The sequence below is a fragment of the Phyllostomus discolor genome, chromosome 1 (genome assembly GCF_004126475.2).
Source record: "Phyllostomus discolor isolate MPI-MPIP mPhyDis1 chromosome 1, mPhyDis1.pri.v3, whole genome shotgun sequence".
NCBI classification, from domain to species: domain Eukaryota; kingdom Metazoa; phylum Chordata; class Mammalia; order Chiroptera; family Phyllostomidae; genus Phyllostomus; species Phyllostomus discolor.
Window position 1 is genome coordinate 194294315 of NC_040903.2, and position 14981 is coordinate 194309295.

The 14981-nt window shown below is 40.3% G+C and overlaps 1 protein-coding gene across 10 annotated transcripts in view; it reads left to right on the forward strand.

The window, feature by feature from the left end:
* The window catches only part of SIPA1L1 (signal induced proliferation associated 1 like 1), a 421848-nt gene that overhangs the window by 246514 nt on the left and 160353 nt on the right, over positions 1–14981 (forward strand). For all 10 annotated transcript variants that reach the window (XM_036011668.1, XM_036011659.1, XM_036011652.1 and 7 more), the window contains one exon: positions 230–292. The gene's annotated coding sequence lies outside the window, so the exon portion shown is untranslated. The remainder of the gene's footprint in view (positions 1–229; positions 293–14981) is intronic.

Genomic DNA, 14981 nt, shown 5'->3' on the forward strand with positions numbered 1-14981 from the left:
ACAATAGACATAGATGATTTGAACTTGAAAATATTTAGAGATACTCTAGTACTACAGATGCTTTTTCTAATTTCTAAGTTAAGTGTAGCTACTTACTTTTAAAAGACTGGTTTGCCTTTTAAAAAGATTAAACTTTTGCTATGTAACTTTTATTTTAGTGAAATTTCTTGTGTGCTAACTTTTTCTATTTTAAACTATTTTTAACTTTTTGCTTCTGTTTTTTTCCCAGGTTGTGCATTATTACTGGGGATGCTAATTGTCAAAATTTCTGTAGCCATGGCACAAGACTATAGTAAGTACCGTACCATATTTCCTATGACCTACCTTCTTTAAAATGTGCTTTGTCTTTAAATTTCTCATTGGAGCAGTGGAAATTTAGAATCAAAGTTTTCAAAATCTACTTTTCTCAAAGGGTTCAATTTATTTGGTCATCTGCGTCTTGAATCTTTAGCCAAATGTACATTTACATTGTGATAGTGATAAACACAGTCTTGCTCAGGCTGCTCCGTGCACCCGTGTACTAGTGGAGTGGGCATTAGGGTTGGAGCCATGTCGTGTGTCCAGTCGATCCCCCATGTTACGGAGCTGCAGAACTGACTGAAGCTCCAGGCTGGGCCCTGTGCTCAGAGCCAGTCCTGCCCCACAATCCTGTCGACTCATTGTGGACAAAATACCAGCGAGTGTAGGGCACTAGCCAGAGGGGGGTGGTTTCAGGAGTGCTCCAGTAATTTTGTTCTAGGCTATGAGACTCTAAGGTAGGCTTGCCAGGAGTTTCTGGCGGAAGTCTTCTAATTAACAGAGCTACAGAGAGGGCCTGCCTCTCTCTCTTCTTCGGGATGTGGTTCTGTGCCAGTGTGAGGTCTGGTGTCTGTGCAGTCTGAGCAAGAAGCCACACAAAGTGGAGGGCAGGGAAGCCAGCCCTGGGGCCTGCCTCTCCTCCAGAAGTCCAGGCTTTCGAGCCAATACATTTCCTTTTTCATTAAGCCAGTTTGCATGGGGAGCCAAAACATCCCAAGTGATTCACTTAATTTCCATTTTATTTTTAGTAATCCATTAGTTTTCCCCTGGGTAATGTGGGAGTAATTGCAAAGTGAGGCAAAATAGTACCGCTGAATTAAACTGGCAGGGCTGTTGCTCTTGACTGGCATGCTCTTCACAGCTGACAGTTAACAGGTAGTGATTTCGTGGTCAAAGACAGGAGAATAGGATGTATCGCTTTTAGATGCTCCCCCTCCCCTCGAAGGTTTTTCCTTTTAGTCAGCCCACTTGGACTGTGAATGCTGAACAGGGTTTTGGACTGTGCCTGAAAAATCGTTCCCTTGCATAGGTGTGTATTTGGCAGTGTGGACCTGTTCCTAGAAGAGTCTATACCCAAACTTCTAATTCCTTGTTTGCTTTTCAAAAACTAACGTGAATATTGCAAATATAGAAACTACATAGAGACTAGTATAACAAGTATTCATATGTGCCCTCCCATGAACACTGGAGAAGTCAAATGTTTACCAATGCTCTGGAACAATCAAAAACCCAGGGGACGGTCCCCTCCCTAACTGCTGTGCCATTTTTCTGCCCCTGAGGTACCACTGCCCTGGTTTTGGTCTTTATTCTCCTCATGCTTTTGTTTGTCCTTTTACCACACATGATTTTTGCATGTTTTTAACTAATGTAGATACACACTATGTGACTGGTTGTTCAGAATCTCAGTTTAGAATAAATCCAGGATCACAGAAAGAGGCTATACATTTATTCTCAGACACTTGTCCAGAGACTGATTACTAGGCACCTTAGTGATCTGCACTGAAACATGTTGGATTTTAAGTGTTTGAAGAGTTTAATCAACATACTGACAGCCATTTATCTTATCTTGCGGAACCCGGTGCCTGGTCAGCTTCTGAGTTTCCTTTCCGTCCTGGATTCTGCACTCCTGTGCAGGTTTGGCACCTGCAGGACATTCTCAGACCATCAGTGTGTCATCAGTGAGCTTTCCAGAATGTGGTGGTTGCTTTTTTGCTTTAAATGCTTTGTTCCTACTGTGGTCAGTATGCTTGCCTTTGGCAGACTTGGGTAAATCTATGCATCCTTCTGCACTCTGACAATTAGTTTTGACAGCTACAGGATTTACTTCTGTGCTTTCCAAATTTGCCAGTTTGTTCCTTGTGCTGGCAGCAGCAGTTATAAAAGAGGCATCCAGTCCTATGAATAGACTGAGAAGTATGGAAACATAGTACTGTGGGAGAGGAAAAAATAATTTTACTTCTGCCCTTCTAAGCTCTTCTGGCTAGACTAATAATCAAATTCCCAAAGTGAACAGTGTCCGGCCAGTAAAGTGTCCTGGCTGCCTTGCCAAAACTGTGGGGGAGGAAAAATATTATTTCTCCTACCCTTTTAAGTTCTTCTGGCTGGACTAATTAATTAACATGAGACAGATTAACAGGAGAAAATGACCAGATTTAGTTCATGTATTTATTCTCACCTGAGGATATGTTTATTGATCAGGGAGAGACACACACACACACGCCCCAGTGTGACTGATTGCCTCCCACATGTGCCCCAACTGGGGCTCAAACCCATGACTTAGGTTTGTGCCCTGACCAGGACCTCCTGGTGTATGGGACGATGCTCCAAGTAACTGAGCCACCCAGCCAGGGTGAAAACGACCGAAGTTATTACATATGTACGTACAGGGGCTCCATACGAACATGAGGCTTGAGGAGGGATCAGGCAGATAAGGCTTGCATGCCGTCTGAGGGGTGGGAGGGGAGCCGTGGTTTGGGACTCCAGAGGGCAGGGAAGGAATTCACATGGAGATAGAAGAGCAGATATTTCATAAGTAAATGTTTGCTGGACTGTCCTTAACGGGACACAGGACTTGGATCAAAAGGGCTTTGCTGGGTTCCTCCCTATCGCATAGTAGTTCGTATCAAACTGTAGTTACCTGCGATGATGTTTTCCTTCCCGAAGCAAGTCCTCTAGCTAAATTCTTTCAGGCAGTTAGGGGGAAGGGTAAGGGTTCTTTCTCTTTCTGAGTCTTCTGTTTCTTAAAAAATTAACCAGTTTTAAATCATCAACATTCCAGAAGGCGTGTTTTGGGGTGGCACACTCTGCTTTCCCCCAGTGTCTCAGTCACGTGGAAACCCCAGACATCCGTGCCGTGTTGTCATTTGCTCTTGTGCCCAGTGTGAGCCTGGGAGGCACTTTCGTGTTAGTCATGTCTGAGATGTGTCTGAAGTCGTTTAACTTCTGCATTTGGAAAACTTTTTTTTTTTTTGCTGTTAGAGAAATCTTTTTATTCCTTGTTCTTGTTTGGAATGTTGTTGTTGGAACTGGAAACTGGATAGTCATTTCCATTCAGAGATCAGTAATTCTTTCATTTGAAGAACATAATTATAAATTGCCAGGGAAAGATTGATGACCATCAAAAGAGGATTTCATTCTTTTTTTTCAGAGTGTTATCTTTGCTTAAATGTTTAACATGTGAACAAATAAAGACAAAAACATTTTACCCCTTGATTCATATATCTTGTATCTATATTACAAGAAGGGAAACAGAAACATCCTTTATTGAAATCAAACTTAGTTTTTTGTGCATTGTGCATGCCTTTTGTTGTTGTTATTCTTGTTAAAATAATGCCTTCTTTTTAAATTTTACTTAAATGTAACTATTTGTAGGCTTTTTTTCCTTCCGTCAGGACCCAGGATCTTAAATTAAAATGTTGCTAGTGTTAGAAGATTGTAGCTGTCAAGTTGAAACACTTATCCAGTGGGGTTGCTATGCAGGGAGCTACTAAATCTCTCCCATTGGGGTGAGACCAGGATTCAAGGTTTTGGGCATCAGGCCAAATACAGACACAAGAAATTTAAGATATTTAAGCTATAATCCTGTAATATGTATTATATATATTTTCTTGTTTAAAAAAATCTTTAGTGTTATGGGTCCTTTTAAAGGGAAAAGGCCTTTTAAAAAATTTCTTAAAAAATCAATTCAGTAAACTGATATTTTTTGTTTCTTATGGAATGACATCCTTATATTGATTTATTTTTTCATATAAAGGGATTTGTAGACTTGACTTGTTTTTACACCTCAAAATGAAACGGTGCCTTTGTGGGGACGGCCCACGGGGCCCAGGGACTTGTAGACGGTGTGACTCAGGCCCTAACTGGGTCCTGCCCTCCGTGCTCGCTCGCGTGGACTCGAGAAAGTGCTGGCGATCAACCGTTTAGTCTGGGAAAGCGATACCTGAGTCATCTGAATTGGCACAAATCATCTAGAATGCTGTGGAAGGTTTTCTACTCTCTGTTCTGATTGAGGGGATTAGGAAGGGAGAGTTGTTCTTTGAGTTTTAAGGTACTCTAGGGGGTAAGTCCATACCTGTGAAAGCAGCCGTCTTCCCTAGATGGAATGCAAAGCAGCTCTGACGCGGTAAGCAGTTCCGATTTTGCCAGTCTGCGGCACAGCAGCTCTCGCCACCCTCGGTGGCCTTTTCTTTGTGAAGGAGGGAGCACTGTTGCCTGTCCTATGGCTGCAACTCAGCCCCGCCCTGCCCCCACCAGGTCTTTCAGGAAGGGGCCCTGGGGCTGTCTTGCTGCCTGGAGACACAGCGTAACCAACCCCCCACAGCACTTTGAGGTAAGAGGACCTTCTAGAAGTTTGTAGTGTCTCTGTTTTGCTTACTCTAAGTCGTCCTACTCATTGTTCTCTCTGCTGTTTAGGACAGACTTTTGATACACTTTTCTCCCCTTTCTCTAAACGTTGGGGCAACAGATTTATTGAGCCTGTTAGGCACCTGGCAACCAAGTGGGTGGAAGTCATATTTTTTTTTTGTTTTCACTATATAGCTTTGTTTCAGTTTATTTTATAACAAGACTTTAAAACAGCCATATTTATTCTGAAGTGGAGGACACATATAAGTCATTTAGGAATACAGATAAAATAAGTACTTTTTCAGATAAAAAGTAACCCTTTTAATTAGTTTTTTCCCCTTTTGGGTTTTCTCTGATGGTGCATTAAGGGGCCTGCCCAGTACTTAACTGTCTTACTGTGTCTGCTCCAAAGAGAAAAAGACACGCAGACTTACCCAGGCCATAGCACAGACACCAGGCTTCAACATGTAATGTGGCTTGACTTTCTAATACATGGATAGAGGTTTATTTTCATACAGGAATATGTGTGAGTGGGCTTGCGAAAGGCATGCATCTTCTGACGGGAAGGAGAAGAGAGCTGTAGCTGGCTGTGCGATTTTGTGCTTTTCTGGCCCAACTCCTGTTTTGTGTCTGTGGGTAGGTGTGCACAAGCGTGTGGATGAGGTTGTCTTCTGTGGCACTGCTATTTGTTAGACACCATTAGTGTTCCCTGTGGACTTGATGAAAATCAGGCAGTCAGAGGATAAAATTGTTAGTACACCTGCCAATTTAAGTCGAAAGATTTTTGAGTGAGTTTCTAAGAAACTGATTGGTAAAGTACTTCCTATCAGGGAATATCCTTGATAAAATTCCTCATTACATGGTTAGTTAAGCTCTTTTCCCTGATATAAATCACAAAGACCTTCATATTAGCAATTTAGGCTACTTATAAAAAGTGCCTGTTCACTAAGAACTGTGGTCCTGTTTGTTATGAGGATTTGTGTGGTGCCCAATTAACCTTTCCGCTTCATCTCTGTTTGCAATTAGGAGCCAAGAGACCATGCTTCAGTGCTGAAGACAAACCACCCAGCCTCATTATCCTCAGTTTGTATGTTGTGTAAATAATTGGGTCATTAGCCAACACCTCAACAGAGGGGCGTGACAGGTTTACCTTTAGTGGGCATGTGACATCACTTTATGGCTTCCAGATCACTTTGTGTAAATGATCTCTCCCATGGCAGTCAGGTCCTTCGGTAATGGGTGTAGTGACTGTTAAGACCAGCCAAGAATTGTGAAGTTCTTAGTAAGTGTAAAAATACCTAAAGGAGTTTTCTGCTTGATTCCATTTTATCCCCTCCACAGTAGATGCCTTCTAACTTTGTGAAATGGTGTCTCAGTTTTCTGAATAAATGCTAATCTTTGATGAACGCTTCCCACCCTTATTAATTTATTTTTAAGTATTTCTTCTCAAACCAATTAAATAGCATTAGTCTGGTCTGTGGGTTTAGGTGCCCCCTCTGTAATCGGAAAAACTCCGATAAACAGTACGTGAAGATAATCAGCTGTCTCTCTTTGTGTCTATATGGCCCCATCCCTAACATTTGATATCTCCATTGTATTATTATATAGTGGCCTTGTTTGAAAGATGGGAACACCAGTGTATCTGTTCATGCTGCAAGAGTATAGAGCTTGTTGGTTGTAGAGATTCAGGCCAAGGTCCAGCATTCATTGTTGCTGTTACTTGATCCTTTAATTGTATGTTGCTTATCATTTGGAATGGCATCCATTCAGTTGTATTTATTTGAAGCATCAAGAAAATCCCAATTAACACTCTGTCTCCCAGCAAAATAATACACACCGTATTTTTTGCACTCCCCTCCACCCCAATTTGGGAGGAATAATGGTTGTTAATGCTGCTGTTGAGTTCTGTTTACATTTACATTGGTGAAATATTGTTATTTATGCTATTAAATATTTTACCACATTTTTTGCTTCAATTTTTTTTTCCTATTTTCCTCCTCTAAAACCTAAGGTGTGTCTTATGGTCCAAAAAATATGGTACTTGTGAAAATCTAGAAAGGTAGATAAACATAAAGGTGAAAATAGAACCTATTTTTAAGTTTACCATCCAGAGTAGTTGTTACTAACATTTGCTAGAAATGTATCCTCACAGAACACAGTGCATTTCATTAAAAAAAGGGAAAACATCTCACACCAATTATTAATAAAGACCTGACTAAGGGCAGTGGCAGCCAGAAACTCTTACATGCTTATACGTGGTATGTAGCTAATATCCTCTAAATTACATGCATTTATTTCTATAGGTTGGGGCTGTGTCTTCACAGGATACGGAGAGAGCCTCTTTAAAGAGAAGCTGGACTCTGGCCTATTCTGGTTAGCTTTCATTTCCAGTGATTTCCAAGGAGAAGTGTGTGTGTGTGTGTGTGTGTGTGTGTGTAGTGTGTTTTTCTAGGTAGGTATTTTGTTGTTGTTGTTGTTGAAGTGAGTCATGCAAATTAAGCTGTAATATAGAAAGAGTAGAAGAATAATATACTTTTAAAAGAAATGTCTTCTGTTCCCCTGATAGAAAGACAGGACAGTAAAGTCACGTGACCCAAGGCCGCACATGGTAGTTTCAAGGGGTAATTGTAGGGCAGAGTCGCTGCTGGATTTTTTTTAATACAGCATATCTGTCCTCAGCCACATTCCCTCTGCTTCTTCCCGTGCTGGAACGGCTCCGTAGAACTTAACAGCGCAGCATTGCGAAACTCCTGGACTTCTGCCCTCACTCAGATCTCTGATTATCCTCCTTCATGCTTTAATTTACAATAACTTGGGTTTCTGTCTGGTTTTCAAATCATCACACCACAAAGACTCAAACAACAGACATTACCCCGCATCTGAAAGTATTTGCCCTTTGTGGTGTTGTGGTAGTTTCTGAGGATTTGTTTGCGGGCTTCCTTCTCTGAGGCTCAAGATAACTTGATGTGCCACCATTTCCTTAGCTTCCGGTGGGCTTCATTGGGGGATCTGTCCTGAGAGGGGCAGCCTCCCTGAGCAGTGAGGTACTTCAACCAGTTGGCCAGGGATGACCCCCACCCACCCCAATTTCTTACCCTGAAGCTATTGTGGAAACAGAACAAATGATGAGATTTTTGTCTTTTGTCCTCTCTTCCCAGTAAAGACTGTCAGAGTTGATTTAAAGAAAGTCTGCATTTTTCGGTATCATGTAGTTTTGACACTGTGTTCGTTTAGATTTTCTCCTAGAGTTCTTTGGGAAACTCCACCTGGAAGAAAGCGAGGATTTTTAAGACAATGTGTTTCGGCAGCTGTTAATGTTAGCAAGAATATAGCACTGTCTTTGAAGATTCTCTGGCTCTACAGCACCAGCTTGCTGGATTTCACTTTTACAACTGTACTCTTTTCCATTGAGAGACTAATTTGAATTACACTAGGCAAATATTGCCAAGTTTTAGATTATTTTATGTTTGTATTGTTGTATTGAGTGTTGGACTGACTTGCTCACTTGTTAACTTTGAGTCATTGGTGTGATCGTATGTTTTCAGTTTTAAGCATCAAATTGAGATTTTAGTATTTAAACACTTAAATTAGAAAGCAAATTTTAATTTGCTTACAAAATTTTGCCACTAATAATAGTAATCCTATCTTTCCTGTCTGTTTTACTAATGGGTAGCTTCATGGGACATTTAGATGTTGCAGAATCATGTTCAGTAGTTCTTAACTGCTGTATTTTTACCTACATTGTTAGGTTGTGTATTGGTTGGTTTTCTGGTATAGTACTCACATGTATTACAGTGAACTATTCTCAGTCAGAAATAAAGAACCCTCTCTATTTGTTTATTTGCTGCTTGGACTCTTAGCAAGTTATTATACTCTCTGTCAGTGGGTTTCTGATTCTGTGAAGTTCTCAGATGCAGAGACAGGTTTGTTGTTTTACGTAAGGATCCAGTGTAATCTCTTTTTGGAGAGGATTTGGATAACCCATTTTCAGTTGGTCTCCCAATTCTCATTCTTGTTCCTTCAAAGTGGGCCAACTTTTCCCTCCTCTGTCTTCATTTTCTTCTCCTTTTTGATAAGGGAGAGAGAGAAGAAGATGGAGAGGGAGAGAGAGAGGGAATGTTTCACTTTGTCTTAAGTGGAGGGTGGGAATAAAATTAAGTTCAGGTAAAGGATGCAGTGGTGCACCCAACCTGGAAAGAAAATTAGAAGAGAGTTCAAGTGAGAAGTATTTGGTCTAGGAAGTAAAATAGTGAAGAGAAATCTCTGACTCTGCCATCATTCCTTTAACTGCTGGGTGTCGTTGCCGACGAGTCGCACCAGACAGCTACCACTTTCCGACCGAGCTCTGAGGACAGCTTTTGAGCGATAGCAACCTATTGAGGGTCCCTCCTTCAGCCTGCTTCCATAGTAGTTGCTCAGTTAATAGAAAGCTGGACTGACTTGCTCACTTTTTAACTGCAGGCAAAGGAAAATAGACTCATTCTTCCTTAGAATAGCTGTTGTGATTTTCTTCCAGATGAATTTCTCCTTTATTAATTCTGTGAGGAATTTATAAAATAAGTTGAATACTTTTTAAAATATTAAACCTTCTTTCCTATTGTTACCCACTAGCATCTCTTTTTTTCTCTAGAGGAATGAGAAGTATGAGAAGTTATTTATTTATTTTTTCTTTGCAGTAAAGGCATTCTAATCTTTATTGTATTGTTTCCATTACCTTTTAGTCCCCTTACTCCCCTCTGCCCCAGCAATCACCACACTGTTGTCCATGTCCATAACTCCTTTTTTCTTTTGCTTAGTCCCTCCACCACTTAACCTTCCCACCCAACTAGCTGTCATCCATTCTCCATCTATGAGTCTGTCCCCATTTTCCTTGTTAGTTCGCTTTGTTCATTAGATTCCACTATGAGTGAAATCATATGGTCTTTGTCTTCCTCTGACTGGCTTATTTCACTTAGCATGATGTTCTCCAGGTCCATCCATACTGTCACAAAAGGTAAAATTTTCTTCTTTTTAATGGCCAAGTAGTATTCCATTGTATAAATGTCCAGTAGTTGTTTTAGCCACTTATCTGTTGATGGACACTTGGGCTGCCTTCATATCTTGGCAACTGTAAATACTACAATGCACATATGGGTGCTTATGTTCTTTTTGAATTAGTGTTTTGGGTTCCTTCAGATATAATCCTAGAAGTGGGATCTTTGGGTCAAAAGGCAGAACCATTTTTAAATTTTTGAGGTATCTCTATACTGCCTTCCATAGTGGCTGCACCAGTCTGCATTCCCACCAACAGTGCAAAAGGGTTCCCCTTTCTCCACATCCTCACCAGCACTTGTTGTTTATTGATTTATTGATGATAGCCATTCTGAGAGGTGTGAGAGGATATGTCATTTTGATTTTAATTTGTGTATCTCTAATGATTAGATGAGCATCTTTTCATATGCCTATTGGCCATCTGTATGTCCTCTTTAGAGAAGTGTCTATTTAGGTCCTTTGCCCAGTTTTTAATTGTGTTGTTTGTTTTTTCAGTGTTGAATTTTGTAAATTTTGGATATTAATCCCTTATCAGATGTATCAGTGAACATATTCTCCCATTCCATGGATTGTCTTTTTATGCTGTTGATGATTTCCTTTGCTGTGCAAAAACTTTTTAGTTTGATGTAGTCTCCTTTGTTTATTGTTTCTTTTGTTTCCCTTGCCTGAGGAGATATATCTGATAAAAAAAAGTGCTATGGGCAATGTCTGAGATTTTGCTGCTTATGTTTTCTTCTACAATTTTTAGGGTTTGGGTCTAACATTTAAGTCTTTGACCCATTTTGAATTTATTCTTGTGTGTGGTGTAAGAAGGTGGCCTAGTTTAATTTTTCTGCACATATCTGTCCAATTTTCCTGATACCACATATTGAAAAACTATGTTTAGCCCATTGTGTGTGCTCGCTTCCTCTATCGAATATTAATTGACTATAAAGATGTGACTATATTTCTTGACTATATTGACTATATTTCTTGGCTCTCTATTCTGTTCCATTTATCTATATGTCTGTTAGGGCAGTTCCATGCTGTTTTGATTGCTACAGCCTTATAGTACATTTTGATATTAAGTAGCGTGATTCCTCCAACTTTGTTCTTCTTTCTCAGGATCGTTGTTGCTATGCAGGGCCTTTTGTGATTCCATACAAGTTTTTGAAATATTTGTTCTACTTCTGTGAAATACATCATTGGAATCTTGATAGGAATTGCGTTGAATCTGTAGATTGCTTTGGGTAGTATGGGCATTTTAATGGTGTTAATTCTTCCAATCCATGAACACCATATGTGCTTCCACTTATTTGTATCCTCTTTAATTTCTTTCTGCAGTGTCTTATAATTTTCTGAGTACAGGTCTTTTACATCCTTGGTTAGGTTTACATAATTTTTTTGAAATATTTGTTCTATCTCTGTGGAGTATGTCATCTTCATAAGGATTGTGTTGAATCTATGGGTTGCTTTGGGTAATAGGGACATTTTAATGATGTTAATTCTTCCTATTCATGAACACAGTATATACTTCCACTTATTTGTATCTTCTTCAGTTTCTTTCTTCAGTGTCTTATAATTTTGCTGTCTACAGATGTTGTACATCCTTGGTTAGGGTTATTCCTGGTTATTTTATTCTTTTTGAAGCAATTGTCAGTGGGATTGTTTTCTTAATTTCCCTTTTTGTTAGTTTGTTATTGACATATAAAAATGCAGCTGATTTCTGGATATTAATTTTGTATCCTGCTACTTTGCTGAATTCATTTATTAGTTCTAGTTTCTTAGCGGAATCTTTGGGGTTCTCTATGTACAGAATCATGTCGTCTGCAAATAAAGACAGTTTTACTACTTCCTTTCCAATTTGGATGTCTTTCATTTCTTCTTCTTGTCTGATTGCTGTGGCTAGGACTTCCAGCAGTATGTTGAGTAAGAGAGGTGAAAGCAGACATCCTTGTCTCGTTCCCGATCTTACGGGAAACACTTGCCGTTTTTGCCTGTTGAGTATGACACTGGGAGTGGCTTTGTCCTGTGTGGCCTTTCTTATGTTTAGCTGTGTTCCCTCTATTCCACTTTGCTGAGAGTGTTTATCATAAAATGGTACTGGATTTTATCAAATGCTTTTTCTGTATCTATTGATATGATCATGTGGTTTTTATCCTTCGTTTTGTTTATGTGGTGAATCACATCTATTGATTTGCAAATGTTGTACCAACAACCTTGCGTTCCCAGAATAAATCCCACTTGATCATGGTGCATGATCTCTTTCTTTGATGCATTGCTGCATTCGGTTTGCTAATATTTTGTTGAGGATTTTAGCATCTATGTTCATCAGGGATATTAGCCTATAATTTTCTTTCTCTGTAGTATCTTTATCTGGTTTTGGAATTAGGATAATACTGGCCTTGTAAAATGAGCTTGGGAGCCCTCCCTCCTCTTGAATTTTATGAAATAGTTTGAGAAGGAGAGGTGTTAGGTCTTCTCGGAATGTTTGGTAAAATTTCCTCTGTGAAGCCATCCGGTCCAGGGCTTTTGTTTGTTGGGAGTTTTTTGATTACTGCTTCAATTTCACTAGGTGTAATCTGTCTATTCAGATTCTCTGGTTCTTCCTGACTTAGTTTTGGAAGATTGTATTGTTTCTCTGAATTTATCCATTTCATCCAGGTTGTCCAGTTTTTTGGCATATAATTGTTCATAATATTTTCTTACAATCCTTTGAATTTCTTTGGTGTCAGTTGTTATTTCTCCTCTTTCATTTCTGATTTCATTTATTTGGGTCCTTTCTCTCTCTCTCTCTTTTTTTTTTTGTTTGGATAAGTCTGGTTAAGGGTTTGCTAATCTTGTTTATCTTTTCAAAGAACCAGCTCATGGATTCATTAAGCTTTTGTATTTTTTAAAAATGGACTCTATTTCATGTATTCCTGCTCTGATCTTAATTATTTCCTTTCTTTTACTCACTGTGGGCTTTGTTTGTTGTTTTTTTTTCAAGTTCCTTGAAGTGTGAAGTTAGATTGTTTGAGATTTTCTTGTTTTTTGTTTGTTTGTTGTTTTGTTTTGTTTTTTGAGATAGGCCTGTAATGCTGTGAATTGCCCTCTTAGGACTGCTGGCCTGAAGTGTTTCTGTTGAGAAATCAGATGACAGTCTAATTGGTGTTCCCTTGTAGGTAACTGCCTGCTTTTCTCATGCGGCTTTTAGGATTCTTTCCTTGTCTTCAAGTGAAATAATTTTTAAGACTGTATAAATGTAACTACTCCTTACCTGTTAAGGAGTTGAAATTACATCCAGCCCTTTGAAGGCAACCTGCGGCTGATGTGGCCGCCGGTGAAAATGAACCTGACACCCCTGCTCTATTGGCAATGGCCATGAAGTTCCTGGCCACATGAAAAATAACTGGCTTCTGTAATTACTGTTTGAGAGTCTCAGGCTCACTTCTCATTCAGCAAGACTGTTTCTCTGAAAGCTAGACTCATAGCCTTTGGGAAGCTTTTATATAGAATTCTGCTTTTTGGGGGGATTTAACTCTTTGCCCTCAGGCTTTTCAATTTGTACAAATTGATGTGAGGGACTCCTCTCAAGGAGAGATGTGTGCCTGGGAGTACAGACAGTATAACTTGCAAGAGGAAATAAGAGGAGGGGAGAGACGTTTCCTTTCTCTTTCTCCCAGAGCAATCAGAAAGCAGAACTATTGTTTAAGCTCCCGAGCCCCTGTGGGTAAAGAGATGCTGCGTCGCTGCAGAGACTATCAAAGTGGGCTCCTCATTCAGTGGGACGGTGCCATGTCACAGTTAGAAGGGAGCCTGACATCGCGTCTGCATGGTGGCAGGACCTCATCACAGATGCCTTTGCAGTTCCTGGTCAACCTCTGCTTACTCTAAGGCACCCTGAGAATAAATACTGTGTCCTGGAGATGGGACACCCCCTGGAGCTGTCCTGTAGTTTACATTGACATACCCTTAGGAGTTGTTTCAGAGCACTAAGCTCTCGCGGTCAGCAGCTCGTCCTGCCCAGGGGAGGAGCTGGGCTGACTGCCGCCTGTCCTGTGAGACTGCCTGAGCAGAGGGACGTTGCTGAGCAAGTGTCGTCTGTTCTTTCCTTTCCAGCCTGCACTGAAATCAAGTTCTGTGAAAGGCTGTGATCAAGGTGACTCACAGAATTTGTTGTCAGCTACTTTTGTATCTTGTAAAGTGCGGTATTACTGTATCTAGGGCTAACGAAAAAGTTATCTCAGCAGTGATGTCTTTGCTGAATAAGAGAAATGATGTGAAACTCTGAGAGACAGAGAGAGACAGAAAATTTGGGATTTTGCTCCCCAGCGCATGTCATCAGTTTGGCTCAAAGAAACCCTTATTTAAAAGAAACAAAAAAGGATACAGTAACAGTGGAAACAGACTGACCCGGTGAAAGCATTTTAATTCCTAGGAAAGAGTTCTCCTTCAGAAGAGAGATGGCGTTCACACTCATCAGTTGTGTAGGCATCTTACATTGTGTGATCTTGTAGTTCTCAAAAAGGGTACTCTAAAAGAGAAAAGAAAGTTATAGCTTCCACAGCACCCAGACCTGCTCATGGTACGTGGAAGATGACTTCCTGTCCCTCCTAGGCAGTATATTCCATCTGAAAGGAATTAACTCCTTTGTCGGGCCGTTTATTAAATGTTAACTTGCACCTGTTGGTGAGTAAATTAACCTAGAGAGCATGTTCCATATTTAGAGTGTTTGGCCAATCTAAGGATTCTTGTGTTTATTAGCCTGTGACAGCTCCATCTTAAGGATAAGTAAATAAAGGCCCAAATGCATAGTCATTTGTTCAAAGTAGCAAAACAAGTCATCTGAAGAGCAAGAAACAGATGGGCCTTCGCATACTTTCTGTGAAAGTTAATCCACGTTGACGCAATGCATACATCATTTCAGAAGATTCTAGTCTTTTGTCAGATATTCCCTCACTATTTTAGGCTAGTTTTATAGCTGCTGCACAGTACCTCAAGATTCTCCTTTTGATACGTTTTGCATCGATGGCACAAGGGAATTGAAAAACTACAAAGGATCAGCAGTAATAGATTGACTACTGGGCTAAGAGAGAGGAAGAAATCGAAGCCAGTTTTATGGCAAGCTCATGGATCCAACCTGTGAGAAAATAGACCCAATTCCAGCACCCCAATACCTTTCCTCTGTGCTCCCTACTTAGCTGCATGCACTGCGGTGTCCTCTCCTTCCCACCGGTAGCCTCTCCATCCCGTCTGCCCTGTGGTCCTCTCCCCTCCTCTGGAGGCTAACCCCATGGTCACGTCATTCCATTCTCTCTCCCCCTCATCTCTTCATGCCTTTTCTTTGC